We start from the raw sequence: 14,908 nt of genomic DNA, 5'->3' as shown, positions 1-14,908 counted from the left end.
GAAGGCTAACTGCCTTCACATTTGACCTGCGGAATGTAGTGCTATACACTCAAGACTCTTTTTTTTTTTTTTCTTTGAAACATCTGGAGTTGGGACAACGTATGGTGTTTGAAACCGACGTCAGCCTGCATCACATTTTTGAACGAAAAGATTGACAGGCCCTTTGCTTGTTTCCCTCGGCTGACTGCCAAAAAATGAGCTTCAGTCGGGTGGTTTAGACTGGCCTCATACTGCTGCTTCATTTCAGTTCAAGAGAGTGCCATGAATATTTTTGTTATGATGGGATGGGTGCGTTGTATTTCTTTTAATCCAGCAGGTACTCCAGCTGAAAATCAATTACTCTTGCGTTCTTCATCTTTATGTTCTCACAATGTATTCGGAATTCCTCAAAGGAATGTCTTCAACAGTCTGACCATTTAAAGGAAAACCGCACTTTTTTGGAATTTTGCCCATCATCCACAATCCTTATGTGAGACATGAACACATATGCCTTTCTCATTTCTCTGCGTTCTAAAAATATTAAAACAGATAAAAAGAGACAGCTCATTACTGCACACACGTATGCAATGACCGCGATTTTATTCAGATACTTTTACTCAGATATTTTTGTATTAACTTAAATACATTTGCGTTTTTTTTACATTATATCTGCATATGAAGTACATTCACCCTATTTCCAGGAAAAGTTCTTATACTTTGTTGTAAAAGTCGGACCACCTCCTGGTGAGCTTGGGTATATAATCCTCCATCTTGACAGTCAAAATCACCCATTCATTCATTCAGCAGAGAATAGAAATATCTTGACTTTTTTGTAAGTCTACCTCTAGCCGGCATTACTGTTTGTGTATTTCAGTAAAGTTAAAAAAAACAAAATGCTGACTTTTCCTCACTGGAAGGACGGGACTGACAAGCACCTTCCAGCTTATGCATGCATGCCCTTTTCAGGATGTAACAGTAGTGCAAGTGCCTCCCGTACGACATTTCTGTGTATTTTATTTCCTGATTCGCAACAATAACATTGTCACACTTACATTAAAGACATTACACAGGCTGTAGAAAGTCATGGTGCATAATAAATGTTTCTGCAACATTATATTGTTGGCAACATGCTGACAAATAGAAACACGCAGATGCCATGATCCAAGTCAGGGTGCACTCAGTCGTTGTGCACGAAGCCAAGAAACAACGCTCACGGCGTCGTCATCTAAGGTTTATGCCCTCTATTTGATCAGGAAATCTGCAAATTGAGCAATCTTACAGAAAATACATTCATGATAGTGTAACAAACTGTAGGTGTTGTGGTGGTGATGTTCTAGATTCTGATGTTTGTGAACGCACCATGCTGCTAATGTTATGAGTGCATAAAGAGGATGTGTGTTGTGTGAGAAAACGAGTGTGCGAGCTAACCTGTGTGGGAATTGAGCACTCCTGTTTGGGTTAAGATTGGCAATAAAACTTTAAAAGAGTGCCGAACTGCGTGGCTCTATAAGAATGCTACAATACAGTTTAGTGGACAAATAGTACGATTTATTTTATGTTATTATTAGGGCTGTCAAATGACTATTTTTTTTTCAGATTAATCATGGTTGTCAAATTTGTTCATGATTAATTGCCATGTTACACTATATTACCTTATTTTACCTTATCATATTACCTTATCATTTTCCTATGCATTTTAAACTAGCAAAGAGTACCTTTGGCATACAGGAAGTGAACAAATGTATTACAATTAATGTGAAACAGATGGGGGGTAGGGCTAGTGAATTAGGATGTGATGTATTACAATGTAACTTAGATACATGTTCAAAATAAATTAAACTATTACCATTATCATGTCTGAAATATGCCCATTTTTACTGTATTTTATTGAAAGAAAGATAAATGACAGGTCAGGATTATATATATTTGGATGTATTAACAGCGCCAAATTAACTTAAAATTTAAATCAAGTTAAGAGATGGCACACATGTCCAAAAACCTGTTTACCTAACAGTGGTTTCTTTAATAGCAGAATATTTGAATCAGACTTTAACGGTGTTGTTATGAGCAATGAGGAGTTGCGTTCAAAGACACCACGTCATTTCAGGTTAATTCACATGTTTTTAGTGAATTTTCTGGGATTTCCGAGCACAGTTAAATTCAGCATATTGTTCTTCATTAAAAGTTACAGAGTGAGTGATAAGGATATCCACTTACTGATTTTCATTGCCTTTCTGTTTATTTAGACCACCCATACGCGCATAAGAAAGACGTTGTTGTGATGTTCGGACTGTCCATGAACGCATCTCGCGCTCTGCCTCGTGACAATAAGGAAGTGTTGTTGTAATGAATGGACTGCAGACATGTTTGTTTGGAGCAGGAGAAACATACGGTGTTGGAATTGCACTGCCGTTGCAGGTTAGGATGAATTTATTCTGACCTGAGGTAAAAAAAGAGGGTCAGGCACTGAGTGACTGAGGGGAGCTTAACTGTGCTGCCGTCTGTCATCATAATAGAGAGTGGCTTGCCATGATGTGTAGTTAGCCATTAAGGCGCCATTTTTTTTTCATCATGACAAGTGAGGCTATGCCTCAACTACCTCCCCTAACCGTCCTTACATCCTGGAGTAACGCTAAACCGAATTATTACGCAAAACGTAAACATTGGCCCCATACCCCTTTTAAATACGGCGTCCCCTTTTGTAGCGCACTTATGTTCAAACTTAAAACATTTATATTCAGTCTTCCTTCCTATTGTTTCAGTTACTCTATTGTGCTGTTGTTCAAGATTCTGTGCTGACATTTCTTTGGTTGCAGACTTATTGTTTCCTTCTGTTGTTTACACTGCAGTGCTGACTTCAGCCATAAAAAAAAGTTATTAGTTTCCTGTTTTGAGCTCAGTTACTAATATCAACTACTGTTATCTCCACCAAGGAGGTTTTAAATTAATTGCCACATGTTTCTGTTATTGAACAGGATTACAGTAATCCCTCGTTTGTCGGGGTTAATTGGTTCCAGACCCCAACCGTGATAAGCAAATTTCCATGAGGTAAGTTTTCTTATTTAGAAATTGAATATTTCCATAGTTAGAGCATAAAAAAGCTGTTTACAACTTTCTAAATACATTTTTTAGCATTATTAGAGCTCTCTAGACATGACACCCCTACATTCACCTTTACACTCGTAATACCCAATATAGTAGACAAAATAAGAGTAAATAAGCCATTTAAGACATAAATAAGATACGATAAATGTGCTCCCTAAGGAACCTGAATGAACTGACGTCGGGGTTTCAGAGTTGAGTTTCAGCTTTGTAACGGTAACAGCCGCAAAAGTAGCCCGTGTTTTTATTAAGGATTATTGTGCCTGTTGTGCGATAATTCAAACATGCAATAAAAGCCTGTTGTTCTGATCAGTTAGGATCCTTGTGTGTCTCACCGAGCATTGCGGTAACACTACTGACACCTTGTGACCAGGGTAGAATACTACTAGTGTCTTTTGTATTTGAGTTCATTGAGACAATTTTATGCTTGAAAAGGATTAATTTAGGCAAACATTTGCTTAACTATGTATATTTTTTGACTAAACAACGTGATTTATTAATGAATATATTTAGGAAAAACCATGATAGAGTGAAGCCAGGAAATTCAAATCGCAATGTGGCGAGGGACACAAAAACTACTGAGCCAAGCGATGAACTTGTTAAGATGGGATTTTTTGCACTTTTGATATAACATCACAAATGAACTTCCATCACTTAATTACGTGATTCTAAATGAGAAAAGCCAAACCAATGCTTACAATTTGGTGCTGATACAGTGTCTGAACTCTGCATGAGTGTTCACGCATTACTGCAATGTGAGAAGGGCAGTCATGTAAACATGTTAACAATTTGGTGATACATCACTTAGACTTACTTGCTGATTTATGAGAAAAAATGGTTTCTCCTTGCTGTTTGTATAGTTTTTTCTCATTGTCAAGGTCCAGACCCATTGAGTCTGTTTCTCGACCAGAATTATGACAGTAAAGTTGCTGATGGGAAGGATGAAAGTGAGCCACAGCGGGTTGTCTCTGTTTTGATCCCCCTTTCATGGAAACCAGATGGGCTGTCCATCTAAAGCAACAAAGAGATGGGGAGCTGCTCTGTGTCTTGTGACTCAGTGATGTTGGAGATTTGATATGGCGCACTCAAAATATGCAGACATAAACACACATAGGTACACACACAGAGCAACCCAGACAGGGAAATGTACACAGAGATAGAGAGTGAGACTGCACAAGCCAGGAAGTTTGAAGAACACACCCAAGTGGGTTCATTAAGCAGCCGTATAAACATGCCGCGGTTCCTTAAATAATGTGTAGACATAAGCACATACTGTACAACAACACACTTGCAGACACTGAAATGCAGACATATCCCCCTTCCTGCCCCCAAATCCATGTGAGTGGGAGCAAACCGGACCCCTTTGTGATTTACTTCAGACCAACACTGGCGCACAGAACCTCTGCTGAGTCTATACACCATGACTCATCGTGAACACTCACACTAATCTCATTCTAAAAGTATGGGAAAACACAAACTACCTCTCTGACTCACAAGCCTATATTCACTTTGTGAGTTGCAGGTTGTTTTTGTTATCACAAGGAGGGACCAACTTTCACTTTGGTGACTAATGTGGCTTTTCTTTCTTTCTCCTGGAACACATCCAAACACTTTCAGCACATGTGAGGGGCTTCATGACATAGTGTGCCGGCTTAGTGATGAATGTGTGAATAATCACTCCTGTTCTTATGTGACAGAATGAAAGAGGTCACTAATCAACGCAGGGCTTGTTGGACTTTCTCAGGCTTTATCAGCGTGCAGATCTGTCGCTGTGACATCACTTCCTGAGCGACGCAACCTTTCAAGATGAGCTTGTGATCTGGATGTTTGCTTGTATAAACGACCTTAACCAAACGGAGGCATCTGTCTCCACCGCAGATGTTCTCTTGCATGAGATATTCCTGAGTCTTTCAAGAGAGGACTTAAGGCTTGTTTTGAGTTGCGTGTCACTCTGAGGGGGAGAAAAAAAAAGGCTATCCATTTGGCGACATTCCTGCAGGGTCTCTGGGACTGACATTGTGTGCGTGCTTGTGCTCCTGTGTGTGTGGTCTTGAATTTCTGGGCCACATTTTTGGGTCAGTATTAATATTAGTTTCATGTTTAGACAAGTTGTAGTTATGGTTACAGCGCATGAATGAAGTTGATTGTTGCAGTACGGCATGTGGCTTTGATGGTTAATGCGAGCATGCCTCAGCAAATACAACCTCACAACAGTGTGTGATTGTGCTTAGCATTTATTGTTTATTCAGGTGCAGTAAAATCAGCGTGCCAGATTGGAGTGATGCCGCGTGACTTTTTACATGTTCCCAAATGTTTGACTTCCTTGGAATTGTAAAACCATCCTTCTTTTAAATCCCCCCCCCCCCCCCCCCACATCATGCTTACGTCATTTTATTAGTCGTAAAAGTAAAAAAGCGCTTAAACCATATTGCTCGGTTTTGTTGACGTGACTCATTTGGCTTCAGTTGATGATGAACAAGAAAACGATGGCATAAAATGATGTTGTTGGCAAGCCATCCTTTACAGTGAATGCATACCCTCGTTGTTGATGCTTCTAGTGAAGCATCGTCTAGGTTATCCCTTTTCATGATATTATGCCGTGAAATCCTGTTTAGCATAAAACCACAATACAAATCTTCAATCTTTTTAGAGCACAATGTGCTTGCACAGTAAATCTCAGTCAGCAGCAATGTACTGTAGGATATAAGCTGTCTGTATGCGGTACTGATTGTGTGTAAGCGCTTATCAGACTGGCTGTGGAGAATCAAATATAAAAACATGTCCTGCACACTGCTGAACACAGTTGACACAACAATGAATTGCCAAAGTCAGAACTTCTTCCAGAAGGAGAACTTTGTGTTCTCTGTGGTTTCGTGATTTCACATCAATCATCATAATAGCTGATCATTACACAATGCGCACATCTGAATGAGCAATTGTTCTTCCAATTATATATTTGGATATTTTTTTTTTCCATGTCTGGCAAGCTGGTTAAATGTGACCCCGATTACACTCACATGTTAAAATGCTGAAAGGGCTGACACGCTGAACAGTTCCACATGTTTTGTTTGGTCCCGTTTTGGTCATGATGTGTTTTCCTGAGAACCACATATTGCGAGAGTTTGAAACCTCGGTGGGTCATACGATATAAGAAGCACGTGTTGAAGTCCCAGGAGTTGACAAGACAGAGAGAAGCTGAACCACAGAAATGTTCTTTCTATCTAGGCCAGTAACTGAGCAAAATTATCACGGGTTGAATAGAAGAAACTAATTAACTAGGGATTAGGGATGAGCAAGTACACCACTATCTGTATCTGTTCACCCATCTAAAGTGTCAGTATCCATATCTGTACTAAGAGTGGGCGGGGCATACACCGCAATTGGGTGTGGTTTCACCAAAAATGGGTGGGGCTTAAATCAGTACATTATTTTAAGTCTGAAATTGGCATAGCTTGATCAGAAGTTGCTATATGTGGTTATTATTCAGATATATGTGTACTGTGTATGTGTGCAAGTGATCTGTAAGACTTTTTCTGTAAGATTCTGTAAGAGTTATTTTTAAATGATCTGTGTGAAGTTGGTGATTCATGCAAACATCCAGTGATGGCAAACAGGGAAATAATCTGTCAGCCTTGTTAACTGTAGTTTTTTCAAAAGCACTGCGTTCAGTACTACGAGCAAAGTTTTTCAACTGACTTTATGTCACCAGCCAAATTAGAAGCAAGCAGACGAGAGAAAAAAAAAAAAAAAAAAAAAAACCACCGGCAGTGAATGACGCAACACGTACGTAACAAAACAAGTTTACCAAGTAACTTTAGATACGAACTAAGCTGAGGGACATCTTAAAAAAACCCGTCCGGAGGGGAGGCAGAGACCAACGCGACACGAGCCGTTTTCTGCTCTCTCTTGTCAAAAGCACCGCGTACGTAACGATACAAGTTGGCTACGGAGGTCCGGTCGCTGTGTGTGACTGGCCAACCACAAAGCGTGAATACATCAATAGTTACCCATTGAGGATTTTCCTTCATCACGATTACGATAATGACAAGCTGTACTCGTTTCATGTTGGTACTCTGCAAAAAGGCATTATCCTTAATGGGTACTTGTCTAAAACGAGTATCTGGCTCCTCCCTACTAGCAATGCTCCCATCGATCGGCCACCGATCAGTACTGGTTGACTTCCGTAAAAAAAAAAAAAAAAACGAGGGAAAGGCTTCTTGAGACGTCATCTGTACTTCTGTGAAGAAGGTGTCGGACGTTTCGCTCCTCATCCGAAGAGCTTCGTCAGCGAACTAATAAGTGCTGGTAGCCTAGGCCTTAAATACAGTAAGAGTGGGCAGCCAACACCCTCCTTCTATTGGTTCCTTACACCAAGGAAAAAAACGTGATCGGGATTTGCCAATAAATGGCTAAGCTGATCGCAAAAGAAGATTGTCGCACTGCGACAAACCCTATATGTCTGCTGTGTCACGTAGGCTTTGCCAACACCTGTGTTGAGCCGGCAAGGGATGCACTTGGTCCCGAATTGCCGCGAGAATCAAAACAATTCTGCAAAACAGTTTGACCACTTTCCACAGGCTACGCCAATTGATGCCAGTGTGTTCGATCACTCCCTTAGCAAACATATTGCCGTCCGACTTGTCCTGCATCTTTGGTTACAGGCTTTGCCTAGCTTTTACTGGTGGTATCTTACATTGGCAGCAGTTAGCTAGCTAAAGTTATACATCTAGCTTCTGGTGTTCAGACACCAGAGTGACATTTTGTTTTTAAAACAAACAAGCAATGCGGTTAGTTCAGAGCTAGTTTTTGTCCCACAAGGAAGCTACAAGTGGATGTGGCATGTACCAACTTTTTCAAGTGTAATTGAACAACTTTGCTCTCTTGTTGTCATTCTAGTAATTATGTCTCGTCCTCAAAACACTATTTGTGTGTCGTAGTTTACCGGTAATGAACATAAACACATTATGATGGTGATACCATCACAGGGGTCCCCTAGCTTGCCAGATGATTTTGAATAGCTCACCAAAGGGTCAAGTAGTTTTTTTTATTATAACTGTTCAATTCAGACTTTATATCATGACAAATGGCCACAAAATAGCATGAAGATGATGGCCACACTGTTTTTTCTCCATTCGTATCACTGCCGCTTGGCCTTTGTTGTGTATGTGTTGCAGTGTTTACATGCGCGGAAACCGTTGCAATGTTCTTTCGCGTCGCAGCGGTCTTCCCTCAAGAAATTCTAGAAATGAAAATCACTTTTAGAGATATAGGTCTGTATTTAAGTACACCATCTTTTTGGTCAGCAGGATTTAAGTGATTTCATAATAATTTAATACATAATTTATAATAATTCCAGTGCATTGGATGCCAATTATTCATGTAGTTGCTTGTTTTAGATGCCTCTGTGGATCGCGGTCCTCAGCTCGTCCCATTCAACTAGTTGCAGAATAGACATGTGACCACTAGATGTCACGATTTCTCTATATTGAGGCCCCTGCTTTGAATTTGATCAGGACAAAAGCAGTGTTTTGCATCTATAGATCATCTCCTGACTTCAAAGCACAAGAAGACCTATTGGTGTGTATTGGTGTACAGTGCATAACTCTCCTTACATGGATAAGAGATCCACAAAAGCATGGCTGCCACCAAAGAAGAACTATAACAAATGTTTTCTCATTCATTTACATTAGCTCTTCAAAAGTCTGCTTATCAGTTAGCTATACTGTACCTTCCTGAATACAAGATTAGGCACACCTACCCAATCTAATACATACAATGTAAATCAGAAGGACAAAGCCAGTACTCTTTAACAAACATGATGTCACGGACGGCGTGTAGCCGTTTGGCAGAATCCCGAAATGCAGAGAGACGCGCGTTTCCGTGTTAACAAATAGGTACAAAATAACGGACATAATAACTGACAATAACAAAATGTCCACAGGGTAAATCCGAACAAAAACCTCCGGGCCTAGCCATGGGAAAAAACAGAAATAGACAAAGTACAAAGGAACGAAAAGCGCTGCACACACGGAGAGCAGGAAAAATACAAAAACACAAACCAAAAATCACTGCAACAAAACTAGCAGGAGCAAAGTACAAACAAGGAATCACTGTTGCAAAAACGTCAACAGGAAGTACAAGGTACTCACAGGAAGCAAGTCAGGGTTGACCAGAGTACAAGGGTACAAGGGTACAAGGTAACATGAGCAAACATGGGAAGACAAACTGGCAAGGAACAAACACTCAAGCAGGCATTAAGTACTCATGGCTTGATTGCATACAGGTGTGCATGAGCTCAGGTCGGCAGTGTGCTGCAACAAGAAAAGAGCAGAGGGCAGCAGAGCAGCACCAGACTGGTGACACATGAACAATTCATGTTTGCTCATAGACATCCAAAGGTTTTTTGTGAGATAATAATGTACTACAGCAATAATCACTCAAACACACCTCAATGTCAGTGGCCAATTGTGATACATGGTTGAACTTTTGCAGTTAAAATAATTGCTTTTGATTGCTATTTTTGGGTGATTACCTTGATTGACAGAAAACAAATCTGTGCTTCTATTTAAATATCAGGTTCTACGTTTCTCAAGAATTCAAGTGAACATGGTCTATTTTAAGGATGTTACACTTGTTTGCTAAGTTCCAAAAATATAAACAAATGCCTCATTTCGTCATGATACAAGGATATGAAACAAGCACACCAAACAGGCAATGCTCAGTGTGACTTGTCTCACAAAGTCTCCTTGTTCAATAGTTGGTTTATTCAGCGAATTACATTTTACACAAAACCGCACAATAAAACCAACATTGAATAATACATAGTCTGTGAATATTTCTTTCACGTGACTGTACATTTGTGGCAAACCTTACGGCAGGGCTTCTCAAATGGTCTCAACCAGGGATCCACATTTTGCAATAGTCATTAAGTCGCGATCCACTTTTTATTTATTTAAATCACATCTTTTTCAACGTTAGTACACATAATTACATGCCCAAATTACATTTTAAAGGATTTTTAAATACATGTCGTTAAGAAAAAGAGAAACATGATAATTGCATGCATGAACATGATGCATAAATTAAAATCAAATATCAGAATTACATCAAATAAGACCACAAAATCAGATATTTCATTTATAACTGCAGTGAGTATACATCAAAGAGGAAGATGACTAGAATATGGCTAAATTTTACTTCAAAATAAGAACAAAAACAAGTCAGACATTGGTTGTATATTAAATATTATTATGCATAATTTTTGACTAGCTGTCTGCGACTGACCCAGAATGGACCCACTTTTTAGTCCCGACCCACCAGTTGAGAATTACTGCCCTGTGGGTTATACGAAAAATCCTCCAGAAGACATGCTACCATACATGTAATACTGATATCCTCAAAGTTTTATAATCAGTACACATTTTGCTTGATGGCGGTTACAGTGGGTGTTTTGTACAGTGCATTCGGCTGTGGGAGAAATTTCAAGTAAATTCTGGGGTATAACAACAGCACCATCATGTGGTCTTTTTGTGAAAATAATAATGGCACAGGCAACATGGTAGGGGTGCTTGTTTTGCCAAATGTTAACACTCTTGAGTGCAGCGGTTCAGGAGTAGAAGTTTGACTTTTTAAAATGTGCTCTTTCATTAGTTGTTTTAAACTTATGAACAATGTTATTCATAAGTAACATAACAACAACACAGTGCTTTCATTAGCAACAGCACAGTGAAGTTTGGTGTTGTGCTTACAAAACAATTGCTCAATAAATGGTGACCCAAGCAACACTGCACCACTGAGATGCGTTTCAAACATTTAAACCCCCTTGTTATTTAAAGCACAATGTGCATTTCTTCAGTGCAAAAGGGCCCAGAGGCAACCTGACACTCATGTTGTTCCTACAAACACATAGCTCCATGAACATAAATGTCTCCCATATGATCATCACTTTTGGGGAAACAGCATGCAATGCCATTCTTGGCTCGAAATAAAAGTTCAGTTTCTGCTCAATTACTTCTGTTGGTAACATTAAATGTATGTCTTTGAAATGTTTCAGCCTAGACGACGCATTCTTTATAGTGTACTGTCCTCTTGGTCCAATATAATATACTGTAATTTCCACTGTATAAGCCGCTAAATTTACAGGGGAAAACTGATATGTACAGATATGAGCCACACCGGAGTATCAGCTTCCAGATGTCCATGTCATAAAATGGCATATTGTGGCACGCACTAGTTTGTGAGGACCAGGTAGCTCTTTATGTGACAGGAGCCAGTCATGTCAAACCCATCAGAAATTGCAAGAAGTCATTACTCAGTATAACAATCTGACTCACGGTGTAATCTTAGAAAGAATGCTAAAGTCATCACACAGCAACTTAACAGCAAAAAGGTAGGTAAGAAATATACAATACAAGTACCAATGTGAGTTTACAATAATTAAAATAGAATTATTTTAACAGTTTCCCGTCATGCATTTCTTCCCAGCAAAGCATTTCATTGGCCATGGCTGCCGGGGCGCTGCAATGATTCATTCAGCTGTCTGTGTCCACCAGAGGATTGCAATTCAATGAACTGATTTGTTGGGAAGCAATGCATGATGGAAAGCTGGTACAATAGTTGTTGTTTCTTATTCTAAACTCGTATTGGTACTTCTATATTTCTTACCTACCTTTTGAGTGTGGAGATGCAGTGTGATGATTTTAGCCTTCTATCTAAGATGACACCGTGAGTCAGACTGTTATATTGAGTAATGACCTCCTGCAATTTCTGATGGGTTGACAAGCTCGTTGTGAGATCCCCTGTAGCTCATGATTGGCTCCTGCCATAGAAAGAGTTTCCTCACCATCTCCTCGCTGATTTGCGAGCGGCACGTTTCGTAGTAGTACTTAAGTATACGCGAAAGATAGGATAAGTCACGAGATAAGAACATGGCCATAAATTAGCTGCACCACTGTATAAGCCGCAGGGTTTAAAGTTTAAGAAAAAAGTAGCTGCTTATCCACCGGAAATTATGGTCTTTTGAAATCAGAGGAAGATCAACATCCTGGAGGGCTTTGTGTTCGATCTCAGAGCTTCTACAATAGAAAAGATTATAAAAGATTATACTGTATAATCTGCAAAGAAAGATTATACTTTGGGGGCTTTTTAAAAATATATATAAATATGATATTCAGGTTGTTTGTCTAGTTTGATGTCACCATTCATTTGAAACAGCCAAAAACGACTGGGAAAAACAGAATATTATGCAATTTCTCTATTGAACCAGAAAGCCAAGTGTACTAAGACAGGCAATGCCAAGCGTGCCTGAAGGGGGTGTAATTTGAGGCAATGCTGAAACAATTACAAAACTTGGCCAAAAATGTAATTTCAGACCATTTCTGGATCAAGTCACGGTGCCCTCCAGCAGTTACGTACATCCTTTTTGTGCAATACTACTGCAAAAACCTGGCTAAACCCTAAAATTTAGGGTTTGCCAACCAAAATGGCCAAACACACAGTACTCAGGTAAATGGGATTGTATTGTATGTACAGGTATGTATTTGTGGAGCAAGCCAGGGACCCTGGAGTGAGTTTCCTCCAAACAGTTTCAAAGCCGTCACTTTTACAAGCTCTTAGTTTGGCCTCTTGCCTGCTCATTGCGTGAAATTAGTGCCTTTGGCAGGATGAAAAACTGGGTGGATATGTTCTTTACAGTAAAGTGGCTCCACGGTCATGTTGAGGTCAAAATGGAAAAAAAAACAGGGAATGCGAACATACAAGTCAGTTTGAGACGGGTGATAATGGGTATAGTGCACAGTATGCATGCTATGTTTAGCATTAACACAAGTAGACAGGAGGTGGCATGGCCAATGTGCACTGAAGTCTGTAAGAGCCTGCAGGTCCATATGATGTCCTGCATTATTTTCATAGCGTATGTGTATGTATGAGCCTGGCTAACAGGGCATATATCCAGGCGGACACATATAGTACAGTAAAAGGTCATACTGTTCATGTGTGTCAGTGTTATGGTGACCAGCATGCCATATCACACCGAGTTGGTGTAGGGTAGAATTATCCCAGTTTAGCAACTGTGTCACTGTCTTCAAGGCATTCACATTGTATTTGTTGGAAGTGAATATATACTCAACAAAAGTTTAAACACTTTTACTTATGCTCCTGTTTTTCATGAGCTGAACTCAAAGATCAAAAGATGTTTTCTGTCTACACAAAAGCCCTATGTCTGTCAAATTTTGTTCACAAATCGACTAAATCTGTGCTAGTGAGCGTTCATAATTCAGATTTCATCCACCTTTCAGGTGTGGCATATCATGATGCTAATTAGACCACATTATTATTGCACAAGTATGCCTTAGGATTACCATAATAAAAGGCCAATACAAAATGTGCAGTTTAACTGTATTGGTGGGGTGTTCCGGGTGGGTCCGAAAACCAGTATCTGGTGTGACCACCATTGGTCAGTAGGTGACATGTTCAGTGAGTATGCTGGCCTTGCAAGAACTACAGATCCCTCCAACATGGGGCCATGCATTATCCTGCTGCAACATGAGGTGATAGTTGTAGACGAACAACACATCAATGGGCCTCAGAATGTCGTCATGGCATCTCCGTGCAGGAAGGCTCATCTTTCAGTCACTACCTCTACCGCACTACAAAGCTCCTTCAGTTGCTTCCATTTGACTGATTTCATTTTCTCCCCCCGTCATCTCTAAATGCCCATGCTAGCATTAAGGAACCATCTGTGGCTGTGTTACATTGGCCACTGGCTCAAGGGCGTGTTTTAAATAGAAGCAATGGAAGGGTTTGACTAATGATGTGTGATATGAAGACCTTCCTTGGAATGAATGCATGTTGCATGTCACCATATGTTGACACCAGTATAGACTCGACAACAGGTTTTCATCTTTTGAAGCTTCTCGTTACACAAATTCCCTTTTTTCCATTCCAATATGTAAACATAAAACAAACATGTTTGGTAGATAATTTCTGCATCAAAACAATTATTTTTACGATACATTTTATACCACTGGAAGGCCTGTTTATTTTCATTTTTTAAAAACGCCCAATTTGTAAGGAACACAGCCAATATCCGGGCTCATGGCGTCGGCAACACCGGAACTGGAGGCAGAACAGGTGGAATGTTTGGCCAGATTTTGCATACAGAAGGCAGGGTCAAAGTGTGTAGAAAATGGGGGAAACACTGATAACGGCATCGATAGAGTAACAACTTAGAGTGGAATGTCACCCCACAGCACTGTGTGACCAGGCCGTTGTGGCTGTGTATGGTTCTTCTACACACTACTGAGGCTCTTTGTTAAAAAAAAAAAAGTAAAATGAATTGCTTCTTCCTTATTACTGAAAAGACTTCAATCATCCGCTCGACAAACACCAAACAGCAACAGCAGAAGTATAAAAACTCTTAAAAAACTCATACCTAAATTATGACTTAAGACTCTCACACTGTACACAGAATACATGAAGTATGTAAAATACATTAAGACAAGAATTAAATGAAATATGATATATAATGATATTGTAATAAAAAAGAGAAAACAATATCTTACCTTTTTCCCTGTGGTTTATTAGGAGGAGGAAATAAAGGAGGCAGGAGGAGCGTTGAGTCTGGACTTCCAGCCAAAGCATTAGCAACTTTTCCATCTCAATAGTAAGACCACTATGCTGCTTAGTTATTACTGTCACTTTCAGAGGAACAGATCCTTTAACATGCTCGAGGATACTATAGTGACCTGGCGTGTTAAAGAGTTTTGTGATTTCCGACTGTCTGTGAGGCCGTGAACATGACAGGCTGAGTCCTGTCAGTGTGTGCACG

General features: G+C 39.8%; 1 protein-coding gene across 7 annotated transcripts in view; it reads left to right on the top strand.

Moving 5' to 3' along the window:
• Positions 1-2,319: 2,319 nt before the first annotated feature.
• Positions 2,320-14,908, top strand: part of dlgap4b (discs, large (Drosophila) homolog-associated protein 4b) — a 143,029-nt gene continuing 130,440 nt past the window's right edge. For all 7 annotated transcript variants that reach the window (XM_054783324.1, XM_054783330.1, XM_054783327.1 and 4 more), the window contains exons 1-2: positions 2,320-2,397; positions 2,955-3,027. The gene's annotated coding sequence lies outside the window, so the exon portion shown is untranslated. The remainder of the gene's footprint in view (positions 2,398-2,954; positions 3,028-14,908) is intronic.

Source organism: Dunckerocampus dactyliophorus, chromosome 8, assembly GCF_027744805.1.
Source record: "Dunckerocampus dactyliophorus isolate RoL2022-P2 chromosome 8, RoL_Ddac_1.1, whole genome shotgun sequence".
NCBI classification, from domain to species: domain Eukaryota; kingdom Metazoa; phylum Chordata; class Actinopteri; order Syngnathiformes; family Syngnathidae; genus Dunckerocampus; species Dunckerocampus dactyliophorus.
The sequence above is the reverse complement of the archived record's forward strand: the minus strand, read 5'-3'. Positions and strand labels throughout refer to the sequence as shown.